The following is a 12,157-nucleotide window of genomic DNA, read 5'->3' on the forward strand; positions in this document are numbered from 1 at the left end:
TAGTTAGATCTGAACAACACCTCCTGTTTTACACAAGACCTGATGATTCACATTCAGTCCTGCCAGCTGTGGTCAATCACAAATTTCAATGGTTCAATTAATGATTTCCCTGTCGCATGTTGGCTCAGCGGTCCACTCTGATGACTCTGACGTCCACTGTTGGATGCTCACATGTGTATATACACACACACACACACACACACACACACACACACACACACTCTAAAGCTGACACCCTCCTAAAGCACCCCTGTGTCTCTTGTAGGTCAGCCCAACTGTGAGGAGATATTGCTTCTTCAAGGGTGTCCTTGCTCAAGGAGATACTCTATGCAGGCCATCAAATCTGGACTCGCACAAACTGTACAATAGACCCACACAAACACTGACACACACACACACACACACACACATACACAGACACACATACACAGACACACATGCATACTGGATTTGTGGTTCATGTGCAGGCTGATAACCAGTTTTCTGTACTCACTCAGGCTCTGTATATACGTGCCATCGATCCACATAGTGCATATATTGCATTATCTTATTGTTGACAATGTGTAGATGTGCTGTGTGCTTCTGGGCACTCTGTCTGAATAGCAATCAGCTTCTTCCTCAGTTCCCCAGACCTCCATAATGCATGAGATGTGGGACTTGTCTAATGGATCAGCGTATGGGTACTTGTATCTAGAATGTGGGGCAGTCAAAGGACAGCTGTCGAGAGCTTCAGTGGCACCAAAAAGGCAGAAGTTATAGGAAAGCTGACATAGCTGGAAACCATAATTTAAACATAGAGACACATATGATATCAAGGAGAAGTTGGAGAAGTTGAACTTCTTTCCTATCTCCTCTTTGGCCCAGCTAACCTTTCCTCTACATGAATGACAGCCGAGAGAAAAACCTCCATCAGCTTCTCTCTTTGTCTTCCAGTGGAATTCAAAAGCACCCTAATAATCTGTGTCCTTCTCTGCCCTCTCCTATTCTCTTCCCCATCAACCCCCCACCGATCTTCCCCCTTTCCGAATTGCCACTCCACTCTGCTCCTCTCCAGGGACACAAAAGGGCCTGCAGATGCTCCAATCGACTCCAATAAATTGCATGTAGTCAGTTAAGCTGCGCGACTGCCAACTGGCAAAGCTGCGAACCTGTGCTTTGGGAGGGCTCTGAGGAAAAAAAAAAGGTTCCTCTAAATTTGATTCACCTTCAGCAGCAAGCTCTCTTGAAAGCTCTGTCCAGGCCAGAGTAAATGATGAAAGAGCACGGGCGGAGAGGGGGATATATATACAGGGTGAGAGGGATGAGGGACACGGGGAAAGAGAGAGGAGTAGTGTGATGGAAAGGGCGGCTAGACCAAGTACAAGTAAACAAACACGAGTCTGGGCTTTATTGAAATCCGTCATCTAGTATCCAACATGCCATAAACTGGGGGGACGGTCTCCAGAGAGGAAAAAAACATAAAGTGCACTGAGACTAAGAGCTTGGCTCGGAGTAATGTCCTTACGGGAATTCAATTTCAAGTCTAACAACACACAAAAAGGCGCACACTCTCTCACTGACCGACCAGAACGCATCCAAACATGCACATACACACATGTAGGTATTTCATGTAAGCGTGGTGTTATCTGTGAATTAGGTAATGAGCACTTGACATCAGTACTTTGAGGCCTGTATGCACACACATGTTGAGTGCTTAATAAAACAGTTCCAGTAGTTATCAATATTATTTTTTCATTTAAAGATTCTGAAGTTATTCTGGAAGCATTTATTTATCTGTTTGTAGAGAATCTGTTAACATCGTGACAGCAATCAACAGAAGAAATGCTCTGACAAATGAAAGGCTTCGTGTTAGTGGCTCTGAAGGCAGGACGAGGGATGCTTTTCAAAATCCAGCTTGCTTTTGCTGCTTTTTACAACATCACCGGGTTATTAAAGAATTGTGGGAGGGATGCAAACCACGAGACTTGTTTCTTGGTACGTGTTGGACAAACTAACAGAGGCACTGTTTCTACATGACCTCAACAATAGCCAACATTGTATTTTGGCTACAGATTGTTCTTGTTTGCTCCACAAAGAAAGCTTTTGTTTTGAAATAATTTTGGCCTGATTTTCATGACACTTGGCTGATGGACAGAATGGGTCGAGGAGGAACAAATCACATGGCGGTTACACAGATTTTATATGCTGCAGAAGGATTTGGCCTTCATCAAAATAAATGTACTCACATTGACTCAACAAAACATTGCATTAAATGTAAAACTTTACTTTGAACGTATGTAATACGATTTGATGGAAATTTGACGTGTAATCAGAATACTATAAGTCACCTGTTTTTGGAGTGTAGTAACAGATTGATATGCTCCACAAGGACGATAATACTAACTGTGAGTTTTGCTCTCACACGTCTGTTAGAAGAATTGACTTTTGGCCTCGGCGAGGACTTCTCTGTGCAAGCGTCCTCCCAGTTGTATATATGCATTTTAATGCATTTCTGCTTCAGCTGTCAGTCTGACTGATGTGTTAAAAAGATATTGACATTATTTATCCCGGAGCAAATGGGCCAAATGAAACCCCTGCAGCAGCCCGGTATGCTTTCCTGTTGCAGATTTACTACACGCGGTGCACAAGCTGTTCCAGATATGGAGCCGAATCCTGACGACGCCTCGCACAGATCTCCAGAGAATGAGGAATATATGTCACTCAGCTCTGTGGGGATCGGCATGTTTATTATTAGGCCTCTTTGGAAATGCTGTGCCCTGTGCCAGGTTCCTCATACCCTGTCGCTGACGGCATGAGGACCGTATGAGACAGGAAATTGAAAGCCACTTGTTGTTGGAGGGCTTTTTGGAGGACCTGAAGCAGCTGGATGATAGAGTACCATATGGACATATGGCTGAGTGGTGGAGGGATCACATTTCCTCCCCACTGAAGGTCTTTCAGAAAGGAGAGAGGGGAGCAAGACAGACATAGAGAGGATGGAGGAGAGGCAGGCTGCTTTAGGATTCAGTCCAACTCTTCAAGGTCAGTGCACTATAGAAATCATTTACAGCAACGTATTCCTCTTTTGGGTTTACCTCTTCCCTCTCAGAAGGAAACATACAATTCCCGTTCAATTTTACATCACATGTGAAATATCCAGCTCATCAACTTTTAGAAATCAATCATTTGGTTAATTTAGTGCCATTTTTTGGAGATGAGTGCTCCCAAGCCTTCTGTCAGCAAGCTCTTACATCGAGATATTCAAAAGTGAATGATTTACAGGGTCCTTCAAAAACCCATCCAGCACCTCAGAGGCTCATCCAACCACCTGTCATGTTCTCCAGACGGCTCCCTCGACTGCGTCTGTTTAGTGGTAATGATCTAAGCCGTTCACACTCACCTCCAGTGTGTTGCTGCTATGCAAATGGATGCAACAGGGACTCCTCCGAGATTGAAATGGAGAGATGGAGTGAGAATATAGGAAAGAGGGGAGGCTATAGGGAGAAGTTGATGGAAGGAGATTTGTGTAAAGGAATGAGGGTAAATGGGAGATGAAATGGGAAAAAAATAAGATGAAAGAGAGGAAAAAAGGAAGTGGATGTGGTGGAGGGATAAAAGAGGGTGTAGAGAGAGTAGCAGAGGGAGGTCATCGCTGGTGCTGAAATCAGAGACTGGAAGTGAAGAACTGTGAGAATAAAAGCAATTTGCATCCCTGCTCCGCTGAGCTTTCCACTGCCTTTCATTTACCCCTCTGTAACACCACCCGAGCCAATCCCCTCAGCACACTCACCACAGCAGTCCACTGCTCCAACATGGAAAACTAGCCTCAAGGGTGGTGGTAAGAAAATATATAAAGATATAACCAGTACTCACTTTACTGTCATCCCTCTCTCTTCCCTCTCTCCCTGGAGCCTTCACTCTCTTCCCCGTCCACTCGTTCTGTTCCCATCAGATCTTAAGACTCCCCAACTTCCTCTCTTTCTCCATCTGTCACCTACTTTCTGTCCAGTTATCCTCCACCTCATCTTCCACATCAGACTACATCGTAATAAACGACAGCACCAGTCATCTGTTCAGATACTCAGTATGAACGACCGTATGTTTTACCAGAATGATCTGATGTGGTCGTGTTGTTGCTGTTGTTCCTCTGACATCATAATTAATATTGCTCCAGGACCATCACACAATGGACACAACTCATCGTTATATTTTGTACGTCACAGCTTACCCACTTATGCAAAAAAGATTGGAAAAATACACAAATGAGAGAAGTTATCATTTCAAACAAACAACTAAACAAAACCTTATCAAGTATATTAGTTTCAGAACCTCACAGAGTATTTAAGTTCCTATAGACCAAACCAAAAAATAAATAAAAAATGTAATATAATAAGTGAGGGGAAGGTTATACTAATATGTTCCATTCAGGATACAAACCCCAGCTACCTGACAGCAATGATGGTGCTAGAACAACACTGACTATTATATTCTAGAACACGGTGATATCAGAAACACCTGCTGCTTTCACACCGCACGGAAATCCCACCAACACCCACTAACAGCTGGCTGGGCAGTGGGAGGACAGTATCTGGATATTAGTGGGTTTTTCCTGAACCTGATCAAACATTAACAGATCAGATCAGAACATAGATGCTGTTTTGATAAGACACAGAGAAGGTAGTGTTTTTAGAACGGCTCGTAAAAGTCCAACAAAATGAGTCCAATATCTGTTTGCATGTTGTTCTCAGTCAGAGCGGCCATGTGGTGCGGGGGCGGGATGAGGCGGGAGGAGTTAGTGGACAGGGCAGCTTGGAGGATGAGCGTGGCTGATGAGGTCAGACGGGGCGAACGGGGCATCTTCTTCTTCTTCTTCTTCTTTCGTCTTGATTTCCAATTGTTTTGTTGTTGTCCCAAGTGTTCAAACTGATGTGTTTGGAAAAGATCCAGCATACGGAAATTGGATTTCAAGTTTTCCTATAATACTGATGGTGAACGAGACAGCTATAGATTTCACATATTCAAGGGCAATTTAAGGTGCAGAGAAAGTCTTGACAAGCACAAACTACGGGCCTCGTTATTAATCTGAGCAATGAGCGATTGTTACTGACTCACACTTTTGGCATTCATGAGTCTCCCTGGCAGTCAAATCAGATCAGACTCAAACTGTAATTCCCATGGCATGAAATGCCAATATGAGGTTTTGCACAATTTGGGTGCCTGAAGCGCTGTCTGACCAAGCATATACTGTAGATATATCATGGTCTGAATCTTCGCCTCTGTCTGAGAGATCTGCCCACACAGTGACTCCGGCTGTAAAATGTGACCTTTCAGTAATGAAACACAAACTTGAAGTTTGCCCGAGTACTTTTGGGAACACATCACCTGCAGAGCTTGTGGGCTGGACTAACACAGATTAAGTGCTCAATTAAGGAACATAGAGCTCGTAGTGTTGGACCCGCGAGGAACATGCAGCCATTTGTGGCAGAAAGTTCAGGTTGATATCAGTCGACTTCTTCTGCGTGTCAGCTGCTAGATATTCACATGATAGAGCAGCCGCTTTAACGTTCACACCTCAGCTCAGCTGATAATGTTCGCTGGTCTTTTCACCTCCTAGCAAACATTAAACATCACCAAACACATTCAACATGAGCTCATGGTGTGTTATAGCTTGTAGTCTCCTCATCCAATGACTGTAATTTCATAAAACGTTGAAGATTTTGAAGTTTATTAGCCTTCATGAAGATATAGTATGTGATTAAATCCTTTAAAGGAGCCATAACCAGCAGCAGCAGAGGCGACCTGAGCTCAACCCAAATCCATTCAATTATTATTTTCTTTTGACTGTTTATGCAACGACATACTGAACATAACAAACCAAACAAAGGTTCAAATGTAAACTTTTCCATGATGGCCGACTGCCTGAAGGGACTTTCACTGAGCGCAGTACAAACGTTGTTCATTTATCTTCCACAACTCTTTAACTATTCTAACTACTGTCCAGTCAATATAAACACCAGTTACAGGCTGTAACTGGACCAAACTGAAAAGGGATGTTGTCATTACAACTATTTGATGCGTGTCACCTGTTAGTGGCTCGGAGGTCACATGACTTGAGATGAGGAGAAGATGAAGGACTTATTTTAGTGCGTGCTGGCAGATATTTGCAGCCTGTTCCTTTTGCATCTCACTCTATAAGGTTGGAAGAGTGGTGATGACAGTGACCCACTCTAAGTTCGGCAGTGTGCGCCGGCAGCGGGTCAGGTGAGCGGAGTCAGCACAGCGAATAGAAATGATCTTAGAGCACCTGAGTGCTGCTGCCGGCTGTGGAGCGCTCTCTTACAGACTTTTGAGGATGACTGTGGTTCTGCATCAGCACTTCCTGTGTTATTGCAACCATAGCCATGCTGGGGGCGGTGACTCTGTAATTGTGACATCACAACGTAACAGAAGCTGTTTGCAGGCACATTTTCTGAAACGTTTTTCTGAGGATTGAGCGTTTCAATTTAAAAAATGACTTGTATTGAAAATCTTGTGTGTTTAACAAGATCGGTTGAAAAGTATTCAGCAATAAATCTTGTAAATGAGAAATAATAACACAGTGGGAGGCATTCTGTGGAACTGGATATTAGTTATTAGTTATAATGGGCTCTCACATTCTGTAGTATGAATGTGAAGATATAATGATCACTTTGCAGTGTCCTCTCCTCGCAGCTCGGCAGCTCGGCAGCACAGAACATTCCTCTCATCTTCCCGACATCATTCTTCCTGTATCACTCTCTGTCTCCTCTCCCTCCTCCTTCCCCATCCTCTCCTGCTCTCTTTCTCCCTTTCGATATAGTTTATGTACTGATGCTCATTATGACTGTTGTTATGACAGCCTCCCTTGCACTTACATGCACACAGCCACTGCAGTTATCCTGGTGATTTACAGCCTCCTCCTCCCACAGAGAAAGAGAGCGAGAGGCACACTATAGCTGTCTTTGAGGAGAGCTTTATGTTCACTGTAAACTAGCCACCCAGGTACCTCCACAGAGGCCGTCCCACTGAGCAGGCCGCCAGTAGACGTAATAATAGGCTCTTAGGGACGACAATGGATACATTCAGTCACTTTGATAATTACCCCACACGTCATATAGCAGCTTGTGATCCATCGCTGTCAGCTTTATTTTCTACAGTTACACAGCAGATTAACAGGACTTCAGATTCAAAAACCTGAGGACAGATTGTACACATGCCAGAATGCCTGATGGTTTTTTTTTTTACAAACGATGCTTATTATGAGTGCCTGGGCGGCAAGTGATATAATACATCATGGCTCTTGTTATCTAATAACTGCTGTTTCATTTTTCAAAGGATACGTTGCATATTGAAATGTCACGCATTGCATCCAGACTGCTGGGTGAAAATTGTAGCTGCACTGTTATGTTCAGCTGTGGCACACACACACACACACACACACACACACACACACACACACACACTGTAGAACACGTGTCGCCAAATGCACAAAATGCATCGATACAGATGATTGCATTGTCCAGAAACACAGTGCACGTATCGATCCCTGATGTGGACTGAGACAGACTGCAGATGTCATTTTCGATGTCCACACATCTAAGACAGGACGAGACAGTGTGTGTTTGTGCGTGGCCACGAGAGAGGGAGAGAAGCCTCCTTGATGTTTCATACATCAGAGTAAAACCCTCCTGTTTGATGGAGTGTATTGATGAGAGCAGCGGAGATGGTTTATGAGGACTACATGGCAACAAGGATCTCTTCAGCCACATGTGCTGTGGTGCGCAGCGTGCCAGTAAGAGCGCAGTGTGAGCTGTTACGTAACCAGCGAGCGGCATGAAGTGTTGGGAAGGCGGCACGTGCAGCCGAGGATCTGTCGGTGGAAGTAAAAAGACACCCAGACTTCAGATCTCTGCAGTTATTTGTTGTTGTGTGAGAAATACTGCCTATAAGATTATTATTCTATTTCTGTTTCCCTGTTTTGTTCCTTGTTGTAATCCTCTGAAGAATGACACTCGGTGTGATGAATCAGATCGTTTGAATACATGCAGCAAAGAAAGACCTGTGTTGTTCTCCACAGCCCTTCAGATTGTCTTCACATATATAAAATTGCATGTGTAATCATGTCTGTCCCACAGCAGAAACCCTTCATGATGTTGTTCAGGGCAATAATGGTTCTTTTGGGTTAGGCCTTTGGGAAAGTGAATTGCCCCTCATTTTATTACTTGGCATGTCATAATCCATATATTGAAATATGCAACCTAATTTTTGTGTCAGTCCTAAACACCTCATGGAGCTTCTACAGACCCCATCATGTTTTCTTTAAACTCACCTAAGTAAGGCGCTCACTCGTTCCTTTTCTTAAAGAGGGCCTATAAGATGGAAACTCCCACACAGCACTTCACCCTGGATTTTCCAGATCCAGTCTCTTCCCATTCCAAGTCCAATTACAGTGCTGAACGCCGGAATTGCCACTATGCTATTTATGTATTTGGGGAAAAAAAAACAACTCTCAGTCTCGTGGTTGTCAGCTCCCCAAGCCAAATAAGGCGCAAACAACAACAGCATCGTGACAAAATCCATTTAGGTCAAACAAGAACTTGGGTGCAGAAAGCTGCTCCTGTTTTCCCTGACTCCATCTAGTCAGTATCCCAGCCTCCAGTTCCCAAGGTGCTGTGGGATGTCAGATCTGTAGCCGACGGGCATATTCAAAAATGCATGTTCAGCCTCTTTGCCAGGATGTGGATGTGCCAGTCATGACAAAAAAGTTCCCTGAGACAGCAAGTTTATTTAACTTCATTTTTCATGGATGATTGGTGGGCGTCTCACCTCAGTGAGCTACATGAGCGCCTGACTGCTGGCTTGACTGTTTCATCCTGTCCCAGATTTACCGTCAGGGAATTCTACTGCAACTTATCAAACTTCCTCTATTTGTTTCTCAATTATTAATGTACTGTATGTATTTCAGGCTTCCTGTGTGCCATCATAAAGAAACTACAGAAACTGTGTCCTCGTATGATCTCACTACACTGAAGGTTTTTAAAATGAATGTAGTGAGCTGTATATCAGGTGGTCTGTCAGTGTTTCTGTGTTTAGATGAGGGATGCATGAAAAGTGGGATTTTCGTCCCGGTAAACGCCCGGAAATCTCCCTAATTTTCGGCAGTTAACGACAATTTGCAGGCTGTGAACGACACGTTTGTCTGTGCCGAAAATGGTAGGAAACGAACCATGACGTCAGTGGAGCTCCCGGAGGTGCGAACGGCTTCAATTTGCATATGAATAGCAGCGAAACCACGCATATATATATATATATATATATATATATATATATATATATATATATATATATATATATATATATATATATATATATATTTGGTTATATTAATTATTCATTCATTTATGATATCATGAAGGACATGAATGAATGTATTGAGGAAAAGAACATTTGCCAGGAAGGTGTTTATTCAAAGACAGAGCTTTATTAGCACAAACACACAGCATGTACAAAGCATAATTTGCCCACACAACAAACGGGAAGATCACAAGAGGCCCAAAATCCTACAGCAGCGCGAAGTGTCTGTTTCTGCAGACATCTGTGGTGCTGCCCTGTACTCCGGAATCGCCTCTCATGTGACAGCAGTGTGGCGCAGAGCTCGGTGAGCTCCAGGCTGCGAAAGGACGGAGGTCGCACAATCCATCCAGACACCCGCCATCTTGTGCCGTCTTCCTCCTCAGACATCAGGTCCATGGCGGCGCACTTCCAAAGGTCCACCTCATCCTCAGCTAGCACTCTGTCTCGCTTCCAGCAGCTGTAAAAACAATCAATAAAGACGATCAGTACTGCGCATGGATACAACGCATATATTATTTAATAGAATAATAGTCACATTGACCAAAAACGGATCTAATCTAATAAATCTTACCCTCTTTGTCCTCGATCGACTCCGAGCTGAACTCCTCACAGCTTCAGCCTGCGATTGAAGATCCGGTCGTTTGTTGTCCTGCGTACTGTCTCGTAATGTCTTACAGACAGCTGGAAAACAATTAAAAAGAGAGTGGTATGAATAAAGAAACGTAAGTCGCAGTAAATTCAAACTAGGGTGGGGAAAAAGTAACAGTTACTTACACACAATGGCGTCATTATCGGCATCGTGTCAATCTGGAATTGCAGATGTGGCTCCGAGCTAACAGGAGGTCGCGGCCTCGTTATGAGGCGAGGTTAGTCTGTCAAAACAAAATGCTCGCAGCGATAAACCTCCGTGTCCCTCTGCGGCAGCGAAGCTCCGTCCGTCGGCGACATTCTTCGTGGCGACCCGGCAAAGCTTCTCCCGTCCGCGCAGACGTTCTCTCGACAATGGCCGGGCCGCTAGCCTAGCTCCCGCTAGCTAGCTTAGCTCCTGCTAGCTAGCTTAGCCGAACTTGCTTCGTGTCCATTAAAACACAAACACTTCGACTGCGATGGAGAGTCCAACTCACAGCACGTCGACCGACAACAGTTCACAGTCTGTTAGTGATAAAACACGACACTGACGACACACACAGTCCACTGTTAGCTGCTCGACGCCATTAACTCTCCGCTCCTTCTTCCTCGTCACTCACGCTCCGGTCAACCCGGAAGTGTAAAAACTCTTACAGGTCATGAACTCTCACACGTAATAAGAATTACTTTTCAACTGCTTTTAAAACATTCAGAACCCATGAAATTATAGAAATTATTACATTTTAATATCTTGGTTATCTCAAAATATTTCATGCAAATTTTAACTTCTTAACAACTGGCGTTTTATCTTTAACTTGTTCCCAGGAGAGAGAGAGAGAGAGAGAGAGAGAGAAAAGAATAAATAATCTTTTTTACATAACATTGGCCATTGCTAATGACATACACAGTAACTAATCTAGCATACGTTCATTAAATAAATCAATTCAAGCTCAAATATAAGGGTCTATAATTAGGCTACTGAGCCTCATCTATTTATACCAAAGATTTTCTTAAAATGAAGTTAACACCTTTTAGAAAAAGGTCACCTTGGGTAAAACTCCCCCTGCAACCCTGATTTGCATTTGTATAGCTCACAGCATTTTCATTTACATGTTAAAGTCTCCCCTAGAATCAGGGGGAGGGGGGTCATTGGGGGACAACTGCCAAGCAAGGCCCACGTCAATTTCCGACAATTCATGGCAGTTTTCGGTGTTGCCTGCAAATTGCCGTGTGCAGTCGCAAACCTGAAATTCCACGTCAATCTACAGTGCCGCATACTGACGAAAATCTTTTCATGCAGTGGGACTTCTGCTTCTTGAGACCTGATGAAGGCTTGATGCCAAAATGCATCAGTTTGTTTTTAAGGTCTAACATGAGCATGTCGGGACATTAAAGGCATTTTGACAGTTTAAAAGACAGTGCCTTCAAATGTTCTATTAATTTTTTAAGACTTTGGAAACTTGCATCAGTTAATTTAATTAACTCATTGCTGTCGTATAACTAGTGTTCAAAAACTCAACAAGCAATCCAGTCATCAGAATAAATGATGGCAATGTGAACATGAGTATGATTTTCATAAAGGTAAACCGTCAGGATGTTAGATTGCCTCAGTAACACTGCTGCATGCTAATCTTCATTCCTTCCATAATAAACTCATGACTTTTCTGATTTTGTTAGAAAGGAACTAATTCATTGCATACACTGTTTATTTTCCTCCTTTTTTAAGAACTATGCATCCTATGTCCAACATTATTTCATGTCTCAGTCCGCTACGTAAAGCGGACATATAAAGTGCCTCACAGGCTACAAGCTGTCAGCACACGACTGGATGTGAAGCGAGGGGTTCATCTACATTCTAGTTCTGGGAGGGCAAACCGGAGCAAATATGTGAATATGTTATGCAAGTGCAACATAGTGAACCCACTGCACAAACAATTCCTAATCCCAGAAAGACAGAAACTGTCAAAGCAAATAGAGCATATAGGAGATATTTTAGCAAAACAGATTTTTTGAAGGTTTTGCTCGGAGGTTATTTTCATTTGTCTGGAACATGTGGTCCGTTTCTCTGTATGTGTGTCACACACCCACGCACACACACACACACACACACACACACACACACACACACACACACACACACACACACAATAAACCAACCGAACGAGCCACACACACCATT

The 12,157-nt window shown here is 43.5% G+C and overlaps 1 protein-coding gene across 1 annotated transcript in view; it reads left to right on the forward strand.

Moving 5' to 3' along the window:
* Positions 1-12,157, forward strand: part of gabrb2b (gamma-aminobutyric acid type A receptor subunit beta2b) — a 61,520-nt gene that overhangs the window by 17,587 nt on the left and 31,776 nt on the right. The window lies entirely within an intron of this gene.

The sequence above is a fragment of the Sparus aurata genome, chromosome 13 (assembly GCF_900880675.1).
Source record: "Sparus aurata chromosome 13, fSpaAur1.1, whole genome shotgun sequence".
NCBI classification, from domain to species: Eukaryota; Metazoa; Chordata; class Actinopteri; order Spariformes; family Sparidae; genus Sparus; species Sparus aurata.